At 44.6% G+C, this 17,500-nt stretch overlaps 1 protein-coding gene across 1 annotated transcript in view; it reads right to left on the bottom strand.

The window, feature by feature from the left end:
• The window catches only part of klhl29 (kelch like family member 29), a 243,334-nt gene that overhangs the window by 176,826 nt on the left and 49,008 nt on the right, over positions 1-17,500 (bottom strand). The gene's annotated exons all lie outside the window — the stretch shown is intronic.

Raw genomic sequence — 17,500 nt, 5'->3', positions numbered from 1 at the left:
GAAGAGAGGAGAGAGGAAGAAAGTGCCATTACTGGCACTGGTATTGGCAGTTCCTAGTTGTGTGCTGTCTTGATTTGGACAATAAAATGTTTTTATGTTTCACTTCAGCTCTCCAAGGAGAGAACACCAGACAGAGGGCAGTGGACAGAAAGAGAGAGGGAACAGAGAGAGAACAGAAAGAGTGAGAGAAAGAGTGGGACAGAAAGAGGGAGAGAATGAGAGAAACCATTACTGTAGTCAGATACATCACTAGCACACACTAAAGCCAAGCCCTCAACCGCAAGGCTCCCATCCTCCCATCAATAAAAAACAAAACAAACTAAAAAAACACCTCGGTCCCTCCTGCAACTTCAAAAAAGCACATCCCTCCGCACATACCGCATACCCATCATTAATCAATCACTAATAAGCATATCCAATCTTTTATTAATAATCTCAATTATCGCCTTTTAATAAACAAATTGAGAGGTACTGTTGAGAGAGGGAGAGAGAGTGGAAGGAGGGTGGGCTTAAAGAGAGAGAGAGAGAGAGAGAGAGAGAGAGATAGAGGAAGAGAGAGGAAGGAGGGTGGGTTTAGAGAGAGAGAGAGAGAGAGGAAGAGAGAGGAAGGAGGGTGGGTTTAGAGAGAGAGAGAGAGAGAGAGAGAGAGAGAGAGAGAGAGAGAGAGAGAGAGAGAGAGAGAGAGAGAGAGAGAGGAAGGACGGTGGGTTTAGCGTCATGGTTCTGCTCTGCTCTGGGTTTGGGCATTACTTCACTGCTGCTGGAGTCTCTGCCTCTCATTTGCATTTTGTAATTAACATCATTCCACACACAATCACACAGAAACCGTCACAAAATAGGACCACACACACACACACACACACACACACACACACACACACACACAGGGACACACACACTAATAAACATATGACAGACACTCACCAAACATTTTTCTGTCTGTAGTTTAAGACATATCTGTCGACAGCACTCTGAGTGTGTGTGTGTGTGTGTGTGTGTGTGTGTGTGTGTGTGTGTGTGTGTGTGTGTGTGTCTTTGTGTCTGTGTTTGTGAGTAAATGAGAGAGAGAGAGAGAGTAAGAAGGAACATAAAAAGAAAATAGCCATGAAATAGAGACAAGCATATATTTTGTTAGTCGGTGACCTAATAGAGCCATGCAACCCAGATTTATTTCTGCCAGCGGCTAAAAGCTTCGTCTGAGTAGAACTCTCCTGAAGCCTCGGGTCACTTCCTGCGCTCAGGTGTTTTGCTAGAGGACCCCAGGTGGGCAGTGCCTCTGACCACCAGCACTTAGGGTCAAGCAGATGCACAAAAACACATGCACAAATGAAAACGCACACACACAGACACACACACACATACATACACACACAGTAACCCAGTAACCATGAGTGAACAGGGGGAGAGAGGAAATGACACTGCTAACGTCCTGCCTAACCAACAGCACTCAGACACCACAGCTGGAGACACCCAGGGCTGGTGAATATGTGAATGTGTGTGTGTGTGCGTGCGTGCATGCATGGGTGTGTGTGTGTGTGTGTAACCCGAGTAGGAGCAAACATGGCTGATTAATGTGGGGTTGCAGGGTTAGGGCTTTAATGGGCTGCCTGGGAAAAAAAACCCTTTTAGAGTTCTGCACTGAGGGACAAACAGAGAAGAGCATATCAGCAGAGTGACAGGATCTCCACACAATCACAAACACACACACGCACGTGCACACACACACACACACACACACACACACACACACACACACACACACACACACACACACACACACACACACACACACACACACACACACACACACACACACACACACACACACACACACACACACACACACACATACACATACCCACTCTCTTTCCCACACACACACACTACAAATAATATAAACTATACTTTGCCCACAAATGTCCACCTGTCCTGAGGCTGTGGATCCACTCAGCCCATTATTCAATAGAAAAGCAACAGTAAAGCAAAGCTGAGCTAAGCACACGCACACGCACACGCACACGCACACGCACACACACACACACACAGTGCAGGCATTGTCCAGTCATCAATCTTGGAGAAAGAGTTGGGTTATTAAGCAGGAGGGACCAGAGCTACTTTAGTCATTAGGAGAGACTTCGGAGCACTTTAGACAAAACAGACACACACACACACACACACACACACACACTAAAATAAACAAACGTTTTTTTTGCGGTACAGCTTGGATATATACACCATATGGGAGATTGATATTGTACCCCCCCACACACACACACACACACTCACATTCTCATACACTGTTGTCCTTTAATTTCCCTTGTATGTCTTCTGTTGGCCCAGCAGATAAATTCAGCCTTGTTTTCTAACTTTGAAGGCAGCAGAGAGAGAGAGAGAGAGAGAAAGAGGGATAGAGGGAGAGAGAGAGAGAAAGAGAGAGGAAGAGAGGGAGATAGAGAGAGAGAGGTGGGTAGAGGAGGTGGAGAATGAGACGTACAGTTGTACAGCTTTTCTGTCACACACTCATACACTCTCTCTCTCTTACCCCCCTCTGTGTGTGTGTATGTGTGTGTGTGTGTTTGTCACACAGCCATCAAAGTGACTGGCTCAGTGTGTGATGCTGCCAATGTGCCATTTGAATGGCACTCATCTGTCTCCCTGAGTGTGTGTGTGTGTGTGTGTGTGTGTGTGTGTGTGTGTGTGTGTGTGTGTGTGCATTTTTGCAAGTGTTCTTTGTCACAAATGTGTTCTTTTTTCTCTCTTTTTTCTGTTAGTGTGTTTGTGTTGTGGATGTGATTCTGTGTACATAGTAAACAGTGTTCACAGTTTCATCACAACATTCATCTGTGTATCTGTGTGTGTGTGTGTGTGTGTGTGTGTGTGTGTGTGTGTGTGTGTGTGTGTGTGTGTGTGTGTGTGTGTGTGTGCATTTGGTTCAGTTTACTTACAATAGGAGATGTAGATGCTGGAGATGATTCATTTGTCATAGTCAGGGTGCGATTTGTAGGGGGGGATGGTGAGGATTTCCCCCCCCCCCCTCTGGTTTTCCTATCCCTACCTGCTAAATTATTTTTATCCCCAGTGGGGACAACATTTATCCCCCTCTGCCCCTCATATTGATTAATGCTACTTCATATAAGTAAAGCGCTGCAACGTGAGAACAGTAGTAGGCTAGCCTACATAATAATCTGACATCAGAAACGCACCGTCACCGTCAGCACTCATGCTGCTGACACAGTGGCTGCGTGATAACTTAATTTGGCCTTGATCGTGCAGGACATTTCAGAATGTCGAGTGTGTAATCCATCATAAATGGCTAGTTTCAATGGAAAAGTTAGCTGGACAAATAAAAAGAAAACGAGAAGGATTCAGTGAAGCATAATTATGTTTTAGAACCTTCAAAATTAGAAAACTGATGCAACTGAGATGGAGGACAACTGCACGTAGAGTAGAACGTAGGCCTATTGTCCGAAGGAACTTACATTAAATGAGGAGATATTTGCTAAATGTCACAAAAAGTGTTACAGAAATTGCTTGGCATCGCTTATTCAATGGCTCTCTACCGAAACACCTGTAGTTTGCGGAGGACGAACGAGAAAGCACTCGTTTGATAAATCAGCCAGTAGGCTAGGCCTAGTAGACAAATAACTTATAAATAAGTTATAAATAAGAAATAATCTGTACTGCAAAAACGAATGTTGGTGGGTATTTAAACTATCTAGCGGGTGTTTTAACAGCTGCAAGAAATAGAAGCTTCATGGTCTTTATGTTCTGGTTCGTAAATTATTTTCATAAAACTTCAAGTTGCCCTATAACTTTACTCTCCAAACTCTTCACTGCACTGTAGGCAATTAACTGACAGTATGATAGGCTATTTATTTTCTGTAGGCTACAATAAACACATTTATTTTTTCAACTTTTGCAATATTACGCACTTGGCTACTGAACGCAAATCAGCAGGAGAGAGAATGCATGTAGCCTACGCAGTGTGTAGCGCAATGTGTAGGCTATTTGGTTACCAACTAACACTGTTAGCCAATTCACTAACTTAAGACTTCAGTGCCATCATATACAACGTTTTTTTACACAACAAATACAGAAAGGATGGAGGCAGCAAAAGTAAAGGAGTCATTTCAGATGGGGCAAGAACAAGGTGAATTTGTATGCTTGTCAAAACGTAGTCCTACCCTGCATTAGAGGAGCTGATCATCAGCACACTCGCTGTTTAAAGTCATACACCACGGTAAACTAAAACTAAAATGTTACAAAGGTGGCAAAAATAATATAGGGTATTATTAGCCATGACATTACTAGGCTATGAATCGTTCGTTCATTTTTTTGTTTTTTTTTTCGGTGGGGGGGGTTACAAACTTATTCAAAATCATCCCCCCCCCCTCTGGTTTTTACACAAATCGCACCCTGGTCATATGTGACCCTGCAAGGCGAAACCAGTCGTCTTGTGCACAGTGCCATTTTGAGAAAATCCACGATAAACAAACGTACGGGTTAAAATGTTGAATTTCACGTTTTTGCATAATTCAACAGTATACAGTCTACACTTTCATATTGTGAGCAAATTTCACGGATAAACATACGTTTTGACTGTTAAATCCTGACTTTATTTAGGTGAAGATTAAACACATTAGCAGTCATTCCATTTGTCCACGCCGCTATAAGGTTTTACGGTAGAGCTAAAATGTAGCCTACTCATTAGGCTACTCGTTACTCAATGTGTAAGCTCTCTATCGTTCTTGGCAGATGTAACCGAACATGAATGTGAAAGACTTTCAGGCCTTTCAGGACATGAACGGTCAAAAGCACAAACTTTTAGAAATATCCTGGCGTCATTTTACGGACCAGGAGAAGCTTTCCATTGAGCAGTAGGCCTAGAACATTTTAAAAGTGGGCCTATAGCCTACACAATCTGTGTACATAGAACTTTTTCTCCCCTTACTTCCCCCGAAATACATTAATTATATTCTATAGTGACACCTTATGACCGTCCCAGGTATTAACTAGGGGGCAGAAAAAGACACTCACTCGGTTGATAAAACTGGACATAATCAGTCATCCGCTTCAAAGTCACGCTACCGTAAGGCTAGTAATAGCTGTGTCCTCACTCTATCGCACGTGACAATTTACTTAAAAAGGTGATTTTCTCCTTTTCTTGCGTATAGTGACAGGAGGACCATGCAAACTTTGGATGCGGTTATCTTAGCGATACTTTTTGCAATACCCTCGATATACATATCGTTGGAAAGCTTAGTCAATGGCCGTTCATGTGAGCACATTAACTTAATTTTGTAAATTTGACCAAAACGACTGGTTTCGCCTTGCAGGGTCACATATCGCTGTATTGCAGCACAGACTTAGTAAAAGCTATGTTTAGTGTGTTTGTGTGTGTGTGTGTGTGTGTGTGTGTGTGTATGTGTTTGCGTGACGTGTGTGTGTGTGTGTACTGTTGTGGGTGTGTGTGAGTGGGTGTGGGTATGTATGTGTGTGTGTACGTGTGTGTACGTGTGTGTGTGTGTGTCTGTGTACTGTGGTGTGTGTGTGTGTGTGTGTCTGTGTACTGTGGTGTGTGTGTGTCTGTGTACTGTGGTGTGTGTGTGTGTGTCTGTGTACTGTGGTGTGTGTGTGTGTGTGTGTGTGTGTGTGTGTCTGTGTACTGTGGTGTGTGTGTGTGTGTCTGTGTACTGTGGTGTGTGTGTGTGTGTGTGTACTGTGGTGTGTGTGGGTGTATGTGTGTGTACGTGTGTGTGTGTATGTGTGTGTGTGTGTCTGTGTACTGTGGTGTGTGTGGGTGAGTGGGTGTGTGTACGTGTGTGTACGTGTGTGTGTGTGTGTGTGTGTGTGTGTCTGTGTACTGTGGTGTGTGTGTGTGTGTGTGTACTGTGGTGTGTGTGGGTGTATGTGTGTGTACGTGTGTGTGTGTATGTGTGTGTGTGTGTGTCTGTGTACTGTGGTGTGTGTGGGTGTATGTGTGTGTACGTGTGTGTGTGTATGTGTGTGTGTGTGTGTCTGTGTACTGTGGTGTGTGTGTGTGTGTGTGTGTCTGTGTACTGTGGTGTGTGTGTGTGTGTGTGTGTGTGTGTATGTGTGTGTGTGTGTGTCTGTGTACTGTGGTGTGTGTGTGTGTGTGTGTGTACTGTGGTGTGTGTGGGTGTATGTGTGTGTGTGTATGTGTGTGTGTGTGTGTCTGTGTACTGTGGTGTGTGTGTGTGTGTGTGTGTACTGTGGTGTGTGTGGGTGTATGTGTGTGTACGTGTGTGTACGTGTGTGTGTGTGTGTGTGTGTGTGTACTGTGGTGTGTGTGGGTGTATGTGTGTGTACGTGTGTGTGTGTATGTGTGTGTGTGTGTGTGTGTCTGTGTACTGTGGTGTGTGTGGGTGATAAAGGAAACAAATGCAATCAGCTCTTATTTGCACTTTTCTTTCCTTTTCCCTTTTTTATGTTTTTTTTTTGCAAACACCCGCCTCGTCCCTTGGAGGGTGACTGTGTAATAACATCAGAGACCTCAGTGGGGAATTGGGTTATTAGTTTGTGTGTGTGTGTGTGTGTGTGTGTGTGTGTGTGTGTGTGTGTGTGTGCACGCACGCTTGTGTGTGTGTGTGTGTGTGTGTGTGTGTGTGTGTGTGTGTGCGTGCGCGCTAGTGTGTGTGTGTATGGAAGTAGATTAAGCTACTTGTAAAGTTAAGCCACATGCGGCCATTCTGCAACTGTGTAAGAGATCAAGATTTATTGCTTTATAAAAGCACACACACAATCACACATATAGGGGCACACACACATACACAATCACACCAAAACCCAACCCAAAACCATATATTTGTTTGTTTGGTTGAGCATGTGTGTTTGTTTTATGTTTTATGTGTTTGTGTGTGTGTGTGTGTGTGTGTGTGTGTGTGTGTGTGTGTGTGTGTGTGTGTGTGGGTGTGTGTGTGGAAAACACATGATTTTTCTTAGTCATGAATTCAATAATGGCAGCAGGGAGCTACAGAGTGGGACAGAGTGGGGGAGTAGGAGAAATAGACTGCAAGGGAAAAGGAATAGAGGGACAAAGAATTAGAAGTTCTTACAAATACTAAGGATTTAGAATGTGTGTGTGTGTGTGTGTGTGTGTGTGTGTGTGTGTGTGTGCCCCTCAAACAAGTCAAACCCATTTCCTGACCCATCTAACACACAGGTTACATCACAGGTTACCACAGGTTACAGGTTACCACACACACACACACACACACACACACACACACACACACACACACACACACATACACACACGTCAAAGAAAGAATGAGGAAAGTGATAGGGATAAGAAGGGGGAGAGAGAGAGAGAGAGAGAGAGAGAGAGAGAGAGAGAGAGAAAAGACCTTTTCCACCGAAAGAAAACCAGATGCCTTCCTGTTCGTGAACCTACATTCGATCCGTTGGAAGCATTTCAACCAAACAATAAACCGGTTCAGAACGTGACACTTTGGTTCAGCTGGAGCCTAAAACCAGTTGGTTCTTCCTGCGAACTGGAGTGGTCATGTCATTGTACCATTTGGAGAGGAGAGGGCTACCAGCGTGAGCTTTCTCTCCACATCAACTGTCGTCATGAGCAGAGCGAACTAAACCAGTCATCTAGCATTACACTGCAGGCGTTAAGTAGCATTGCACAGCTAATTTCTTGCGTTCTAATGGGACAAACTCATATTATCTCCTGTATTATCGGCCCTCCTCAGGCGTCTCATTAACTTTTGTTTACGCATGCAACACCCATTGTTGATGACGCATCCTTGGTTCCATTCAAAATTGGTGGAAATGCAAGAATTCACTAGATGGACATAGGTTCAAAGGATTTTGAACAGAACCAGTTCAAGAATGTGTTCTCTGTTCTATCAGAGAGACAGAATGTGTAGGTAGATGAAAGATAGAGTGAGAAAAAAAGAGAGAAAGAGAGAGAGAGTGAGGGTGAGAGAGAGAGAGAGAGAGAGTGAGTGAGAGTGAGAGAGAGAGAGAGAGGTACACAGACAGTGACCACAGTGAACTTTAAAGTGGTCTATTGTTGACGGACTGGAGACAGATTCTGGTCAGACGTTCATCATTCCTTCCAAATGCCCAGCAATCAATGGAGAATGACCAAAGGTCCACGGCTAAGCAACCAGGCAACCAAACAACAAACAAACACACATACGCCCAGGCACGCTGCGTACACACACACAAACTCGGTAATAGCACAATTACCCCCTGAGAAATACAAATAACTAAATCAGTCCATGACATAGTGGCCTGTGTGTTTGCTGTTTGCTTTAATCAGGTTGATGCTGTTTAGTCTGTCCTTTGGGCTTAATATGGTGTACATGCTCACCATCTGTCTGCAATTGGTAAACTCTATAAACTACAACATAAACATACAACACACACACACACACACACACACACACAAATAAAACTCACACAAACACATACATACACTATGATTGGAAACACATACACACACCTTGTACACATACACACACAGACGCTGACACACACAGACACACACACGCACACATAGACACACACACAAGAGATAACTTGAGTGAATAAGCAGATAAAAAGTCTTGTGGCTGCTTGGCAGCGGAGATGCCAATGACCTGGGCGACCCCTGTTGCCATGCCAGCTGTTCCAGCTGCCTCCCGTTGCCTGGGCATCGTTCCCAAACACCTCAAGGGAATCACCACGGAGAACGCGCCGAAAGACACAGAGAGACAGATGGATTGAGAAGAGAGAGAGAGAGAGAGAGAGAGAGCAAAATTGGAGGAGAGGAGGCAGAGGGGGTGAGAGAGAAGAGAGAGAGAAGGAGAGAGGCAGGGTGAGAGAGAGATAGAGAGAGAAAGAGAGAGAGAGAGAGCACCACAGGAGAGAGAGAGAGCTTCTCCTGTTTCTATTTTAAAGCTGAAGCGAGAGGGAGACAAATGTGGCTTTTTGCCTCACTCCCATCAGCACCTGTCAATTCCTTCAACATTTCAATCACACCTACTGTTTATAGAACACACACACACACACACACACACACACACACACACACACACACACACACACTCACACACACACTACACACACACATGCACACACAAACTTGCACTTGCTTCCTGAACCTTGCATGGAGTGATCAGTGGCAGAAGCTAGAGGAGGGTATTATCTACATGCAACGGCTCGCTTAGCAGACTAGACTATGTGCATCACAACAGCCTACTGACAGAACAATCAGTACACACACACACACACACACACACACACACACACACACACACACACACACACACACACACACACACACACACACACACACACACACACACACACACACACACAAACACACAAACCGGCTTCCATATGTACTGTACATATTTACACAAACACAGCCTCCAAACACAAAGTCACACTCATGTTCAAATTGCCATACCAACATACACTCAGACACAGAGAGAGAGACAGACAGACAGACAGACAGACAGACAGACAGACAGAAGTGTCATTTCCATTAACCCTTAAAAAATGTGCAAATCTAAAATGCCAAATGAAAAAAAAAAACGAGTAATGGAAACACAAATACCTGTGTGTGTGTGTGTGTGTGTGTGTGTGTGTGTGTGTGTGTGTGTGTGTGTGTGTGTGTGTGTGTTTGCATGTGCGTACCTATTCATGAGTGAGTGTGATTGAGTGTGTCTGCCTATGTTGGTGTTTGTGCTTATGTACGTATATGTATTTGCCTAAGTGTATGGTGTGTATTCATACTGTATGTACACATGTTTGCATGTGTCTATGATGTGTATGACTATGTGTACATGTATGTTTGTGTGTGTGTGTGTGTGTGTGTGTGTGTGTGTGTGTGTGTGTGTGTGTGTGTATGTGTGTGTGTGGTCTTTAAACATACTTGTGTGTTCAGCAGTCATTAGACAAATATTGTGTGTGTATACAGTATTTCATAAGTGTGTGTGTGCGTGTGTGTGTGTGTCTCTGAATGATTGCGTATTTGCGTGAATGTGCCTGTGTAAGGCTGTAATTTTCCATTTATGTTTGTGTACCACAAAACAATTACGTGTGTGTTTGCCATCAACTGAATAATTGTGTGTGTGTGTGTGTGTGTGTGTGTGTGTGTGTGTGCATGCCTAGATGGGACATCTCGATAAGCCCTTAGATTTAATTTCCTACACAAATAGAAAATGACCTCATTTAAACTGTCTCATCTCTACATTGTGCAGATAGACTACTCCCACAGGAGACTCAAAATTCAGCTCCGTCACACACACGCGCGCACGCACGCACGCACGCACACACACACACACAAGCAACACATCTGTTTCTAAACTACTGAGCATAACACATATTGGGGAGACACTCTCTCTTTCTTTCTCTCTCTCTCTCTCACACACACACACACACACACACACACACACAAGCATGTTTAAACACGGACAGACATATACACACGCACAAGCGCACACACATATACACAGACACACACACAGACGCACAACAGAGTGTCGCATACAAACACACACTCAATCAAGAGAAAGAAAGCGAGCTGGAAAGAGAGAGAGAGAGAGAGAGAGAGGTGTACGTGAATAAAACTTGTTGAATGCGAGGCCTGGCGTCTGGTTTCTGGTTCTGGCAAATGGCACTCTTATTAATATTTATGCAGCCATTGAAATTACACCACCACACCCACAGCGCATTTCACATGCAAGAGGAGGAGGAGGAGGAGGAGGAGGAATGAAGCCATAACAAAACGCAAGTGCAAGAGAGCGCAGGAGAACAAAAGGCCGAGCACATACTGACTGACTGTGCTTACGTCTGTCTGTCTGTCTGTCTGTCTGTCTTTTTATATGTCTCCCTAAGGGTCTATAGATGCCTGTGTGTCAGTCTATCCATCCGATTGCAAATGGGTCTATGTGTCTGTCTGCCTGTTTGAGTCTGTATGTTGTGTTTGTCTGTATGTCTGTTTGATCACTCTGATTGTTGATGTGTCTTCCTTTCTGTCTGTCTGTCTGTCTCTCTGTGCAAGAACATCTGTCGTCCGACCAGCATGTCTATCTGTCTGTTTGCCTGTCAATCTGTGTGTGTGGACAGGCATGTGTAAGTGTCTGTGTAACTACCCATCTGAAAGTGTGTGTGTGTGTGTGCCTGCCTTCTTGCCCATGTAAAATGTGTGTGTGTGTGTGTGTGTGTGTGTGTGTGTGTGTGTGTGTGTGCGTGTGTGTGTCTCTGTCATGTCGTTCCCCTGTGCCGTGCGACTCATAATTAAAGCTGAATGAGAACAAAAGAGCAAATTATGGAAAAAGGAGAGAATGCCCCAGGCAACTCCACGCTCCTCTTCATTTCATTCCTCTCTTCTTCTCCTCCTCTGGCTCCTGCCAATCACTCTATCCCTCCATCTCTCTCATCCCTCTCTCTCCTCACTGTGACTCTCTCCCTTTCTCTCTCTCGCCCACACTCTTCTTAGCTCTCTCTCTCTTTCTCTTAATTCAAGTGAGCATTATTGGCATGACAGTATATGTTTTTTGCATTGCCAAAGCAGAACAACTGAACACAATGTTTACATACAGAATAAAATGATACAGCAAACAAATATACTCTATATATATTCTCTCTCTATCTCTATCTCTCTCTCCCTCTCTCCTTCCCTCCAGGTCGCTGGCAGCTCTCCCTTTGGCTGTCCGCTCTCCAAATAACAACAACATTAATTAAAGAGTATAAAGAACTACAACCAATGACACACACACACACACACACACACACACACACACACACACACACACACACACACACACAAGGACACTGCAGCGTGACAGGAAGTGAGAGCGAGAAACAAATGGGGTGGTATCGGGAAATGACCAGTGGGTCGGACTCCCGAGCCCGTGTCCCCATGGACACTTGGACCCAAATGCGGTATGGACGCCATGCGCGCCACAATGAATGAAGCATGTTCTGTTCTCTGTGTTCCTGTGCTGGTGCAGGCTGGATGCCAGCAACACACACGTCATTAATCTAAGGGGGGTGAGAACACACACACACACACACACACACACACACACACACACACACACACACACACACACACACACATATACATAGAAAGCGAGAGAGAGCGAGAAAGAGAGAGAGAAAGGGAGACTAGAGAAGAGGGGAAGAGAAGAACACACAGAGGTTAAGAGCACATTTCTCATATATCAGTGACCTGAGGACAGAGAGCTGGACTATCAACTGCATGTGATTGACAGATTAGGCTTTCTTCCTTCCACTAACACACTCTGGTGGTACAGTATATGACATCTCACACACACTGTTAGGTAATCATAAGGGTCAGTTAACTGACAGACACTTGGGAGCCACTGGGGGGAGCTGACTTCAGGTGTTTTCTGGTTGGCCTGCAGGTGAAGAAAAGCCAGCTGAGCGCTTTCTGGGAGAGAATCGCTTGGTGCCGAAATACGTGTATGCTGTCGTTCTTGCAACCCTGGAGAAATGTAGGAGTTTCCTTTCGTTTGTGGATAACCTTTCGTTAAAACCGTCCTTTTGAACCGAAATTGACCGGCTGTGCTGGTCACACATGGGCTCGAAGAGACAGCGACCAACGACCAGTCGGTAAATATGCCAGCCCGGACTGAAGGTAAGTCGGCAACCTACGGTGGCCTCGACCATAGCATATGCCCACACCAGTATAGTTACAACACTCTCACAAAAATACATGCACACACAGGGATACCGCCAGGTAAGATACTCGGTCAGGTGCTAACTGTAGCTTTCCTCAAGACAATAGAGTGATAATGGTATTGTTCAATTGACAACCGCATAACACACACAAACACACACACACACACACCCTTCAAAAGCATGTTGGAGGCATAAAAGGCCATATCTGTGGATTTGGATGATGATGGTCTCCGATATGTGGTGCGGTAGAGATGAACACACACACTCAGACAGGTAGTCAGAGAGTCAGGTAGAGCTGAGGCACGAAATGAACACACTCATGGCTACTGTCTGGAAATGAACAAATCTACATGTATGCATACCTGGCAAACATGGGGTCACAAGAGATGCTATCTCTCTCTCACTCACACACACACACACACACACACACACACACACATATTCTCTTGCCTTCACTAGATGCACAGCCTGGCAAGAGAGAGTATGTGTGAGTATATATGTGTGTGTGTGTGTGTGTGTGTGTGTGTGTGTGTGTGAGGCCGGGTTAGTGAAAGCCCAGATTAATTGCCTGGGAGATCTCAGCAGCCAGGCAGGCACACAAAGGAAGATCTCCATTGAAATGTAAAAGAAACGAGGAATAGGGAGAAAACCGGTGAGGAAGAACAGAGAGAAAAGTAGTGAAGAATGGAGAGAAAAACTGCACCCTTCACTGGATTAGAAGACAGACTGGACGGTGAGGAAGAACAGAGAGAAATGTAGTGAAGAATGGAGAGAAAAACTGTAGTGCTACCCTTCACTGGATTAGAAGACAGACTGGACGGTGAGGAAGAACAGAGAGAAATGTAGTGAAGAATGGAGAGAAAAACTGCACCCTTCACTGGATTAGAAGACAGACTGGACGGTGAGGAAGAACAGAGAGAAATGTAGTGAAGAATGGAGAGAAAAACTGTACCCTTCACTGGATTAGAAGACAGACTGGACGGTGAGGAAGAACAGAGAGAAATGTAGTGAAGAATGGAGAGAAAAACTGTAGTGCTACCCTTCACTGGATTAGAAGACAGACTGGACGGTGAGGAAGAACAGAGAGAAATGTAGTGAAGAATGGAGAGAAAAACTGCACCCTTCAATGGATTAGAAGACAGACTGGACGGTGAGGAAGAACAGAGAGAAATGTAGTGAAGAATGGAGAGAAAAACTGTACCCTTCACTGGATTAGAAGACAGACTGGACGGTGAGGAAGAACAGAGAGAAATGTAGTGAAGAATGGAGAGAAAAACTCTACCCTTCACTGGATTAGAAGACAGACTGGACGGTGAGGAAGAACAGAGAGAAATGTAGTGAAGAATGGAGAGAAAAACTGTACCCTTCACTGGATTAGAAGACAGACTGGACGGTGAGGAAGAACAGAGAGAAATGTAGTGAAGAATGGAGAGAAAAACTGCACCCTTCAATGGATTAGAAGACAGACTGGACGGTGAGGAAGAGCAGAGAGAAATGTAGTGAAGAATGGAGAGAAAAACTGCACCCTTCACTGGATTAGAAGACAGACTGGACGGTGAGGAAGAACAGAGAGAAATGTAGTGAAGAATGGAGAGAAAAACTCTACCCTTCACTGGATTAGAAGACAGACTGGACGGTGAGGAAGAGCAGAGAGAAATGTAGTGAAGAATGGAGAGAAAAACTGTACCCTTCACTGGATTAGAAGACAGACTGGACGGTGAGGAAGAACAGAGAGAAATGTAGTGAAGAATGGAGAGAAAAACTCTACCCTTCACTGGATTAGAAGACAGACTGGACGGTGAGGAAGAACAGAGAGAAATGTAGTGAAGAATGGAGAGAAAAACTGCACCCTTCACTGGATTAGAAGACAGACTGGACGGTGAGGAAGAACAGAGAGAAATGTAGTGAAGAATGGAGAGAAAAACTCTACCCTTCACTGGATTAGAAGACAGACTGGACGGTGAGGAAGAACAGAGAGAAATGTAGTGAAGAATGGAGAGAAAAACTGCACCCTTCACTGGATTAGAAGACAGACTGGACGGTGAGGAAGAACAGAGAGAAATGTAGTGAAGAATGGAGAGAAAAACTCTACCCTTCACTGGATTAGAAGACAGACTGGACGGTGAGGAAGAGCAGAGAGAAATGTAGTGAAGAATGGAGAGAAAAACTCTACCCTTCACTGGATTAGAAGACAGACTGGACGGTGAGGAAGAACAGAGAGAAATGTAGTGAAGAATGGAGAGAAAAACTGTACCCTTCACTGGATTAGAAGACAGACTGGACGGTGAGGAAGAACAGAGAGAAATGTAGTGAAGAATGGAGAGAAAAACTGCACCCTTCACTGGATTAGAAGACAGACTGGACGGTGAGGAAGAACAGAGAGAAATGTAGTGAAGAATGGAGAGAAAAACTGCCCTTCAATGGATTAGAAGACAGACTGGACGGTGAGGAAGAACAGAGAGAAATGTAGTGAAGAATGGAGAGAAAAACTCTACCCTTCACTGGATTAGAAGACAGACTGGACGGTGAGGAAGAGCAGAGAGAAATGTAGTGAAGAATGGAGAGAAAAACTCTACCCTTCACTGGATTAGAAGACAGACTGGACGGTGAGGAAGAGCAGAGAGAAATGTAGTGAAGAATGGAGAGAAAAACTGTACCCTTCACTGGATTAGAAGACAGACTGGACGGTGAGGAAGAACAGAGAGAAATGTAGTGAAGAATGGAGAGAAAAACTGTACCCTTCACTGGATTAGAAGACAGACTGGACTGCTGGAAGATGAGCTGTCATTGTGAGAGAGGAACCTTCACATATGCCAAGAAAAAAAAATGGTGTGTGTGTTTGAATGTGTGCATGTATGTGTGTGTGTGTGTGTGTGTGTAGGAGACACACACACAAAAAGAGAAAGAAGATGAGAAGAGGAGGTAGAGGGTGGGAAAGAATAGCATGTAATTAAGTACGAGTTCTTTTCAAATTCTCCAGTGAGGAACAGCAAAATGTATGATTTGTTTATTTGTTTACATCTCCATAGATATGATTTGTTTATTTGTTTACATCTCCATAGATTTTTAGACTTACGGGGGGGGGGGGGGGGGACTACACCAGGCGTTCTGTTCGCGACGCCTATGCTGCAGCAATAGCTTCCACTATAATCGATGGAAGTAGACTCACCAGATGTGATAGGGGTATGTATGTTTGAACAAAAATAGACCAGTCCTCTAAAATGTTTTTTACACGTCGTGAACAGAGCGCTTCAGTTACGCGCCCCTGTTTGATTTTTCAGTGATTTGCTTACAGATGCACTCATGATGCATACAAACAAATACAAAAAAAAAATATTATATATCTATCTATATTATATGTACATTTCGGATGTATGTATAGTATTATAATATTATAGTATTGGAAGCCTAGTCTTCAGATTCTGTTTACTATACTCTGGACTGTAATTACTTTCATCATTCCCCATGGGAAGCATGTTCAGTAAGCACGCAGCCATGGCAGCCATGGCCTACTGGTTAGCGCTTCGGACTTGCAACCGGCTGAAGTGCCCTTGAGCAAGGCACCTAACTCCTCACTGCTCCCGAGCGCCGCTGTTGTAGCAGGCAGCTCACTGCACCGGGATTAGTGTGTGCTTCACCTCACTGTGTGTTCACTGTGTGCTGAGTGTGTTTCACTAATTCACGGATTAGGATAAATGCAGAGACCAAATTTCCCTCACGGGATCAAAAGAGTATATATACTTATACGTATACGTCCTGACCACAGAAACAGAGCTGAGCCAGATCAGAACAAGATGAGGCCTGTATCTGCACTTGAGACAGTGCTGATCTCCTGTTCTACTGTACTCTCCGTCTGGACCAATCACTCTGGACCAATCATTCCAGCCAAACTTCAAAGAGCAAACACACACACATGCAAACACACGCGCACACATGCAAACACACGCGCACACATGGAAACACACATGCACACATGCAAACACACGCGCACACATGCAAACACATGCGCACACATGGAAACACACGAGCATACATGCACACATGCAAACACGCAAACACATGCGCACACATGCAAACACGCAAACACATGCGCACACATGCACACATGCAAACACGCATGCACACAAGCACACACACCTCACCCAATGTATCGGCTCCTAACCACTACAAATGACAACAATAGAAAACATCAGACGTGGCCAACACATCAGGCCAGGTCTTCTCCTGACTGTGGCTGCATGCCCAAGGCGGCAGTGAGCCATTGTGATGCACATAACTAGCCCTCAGCTCTGACAGTAAAACAGCATTAACTGTAATGGCTGTAAATGCGCTCGCTAATTCTGTCAAAGACCTAAAGCTGCATGGTGCCTTTGTCAAGTGAAAATGAGCACTTAGACCAGCAACAGTCAGACTGGAGTCGCTCTGCCTTTGTCAGACAGGAGCCCTTTAATCATAAAGAAATCATTAAAGAGGCTGATGCTAGGTCACAGAGACAGGATGATGGTTCACTCACTGTGTGTGTGTGTGTGTCTGTGTCAGAGAGAAGTACAGAGAGAAAGTAAGAAAGAGAAATAGATGCGTATAAATATAGATTTGTCTGAGAGAGGATGAGGCAAAGAAAGGGAGTGTGTGTGTGTGTGTATATATGTGTGTGTGCGTGTGTGTGTGTGTGCGGACAGTAAAACTCCCTTCAGTTCTGTGTGTCTAAAAAAACTCATCTCCAGCTCCTAGTGCATCATGCAACGTAATTACAATTAGCCTAGCGGGAGAAAATTCTGCTCAATCACACGCATACACACACACACACACACACTACTGTGTTGCACCT

This window comes from Alosa pseudoharengus, unplaced genomic scaffold, assembly GCF_046254945.1.
Source record: "Alosa pseudoharengus isolate Yale_2024_CS ecotype anadromous, Long Island Sound unplaced genomic scaffold, YU_APseudo_1.1 YU_APseudo_1.1_scf_7, whole genome shotgun sequence".
Lineage (NCBI taxonomy): Eukaryota > Metazoa > Chordata > Actinopteri > Clupeiformes > Clupeidae > Alosa > Alosa pseudoharengus.
Note: the sequence above shows the minus strand (reverse complement) of the source record. Positions and strands in the feature narration are given on the sequence as shown.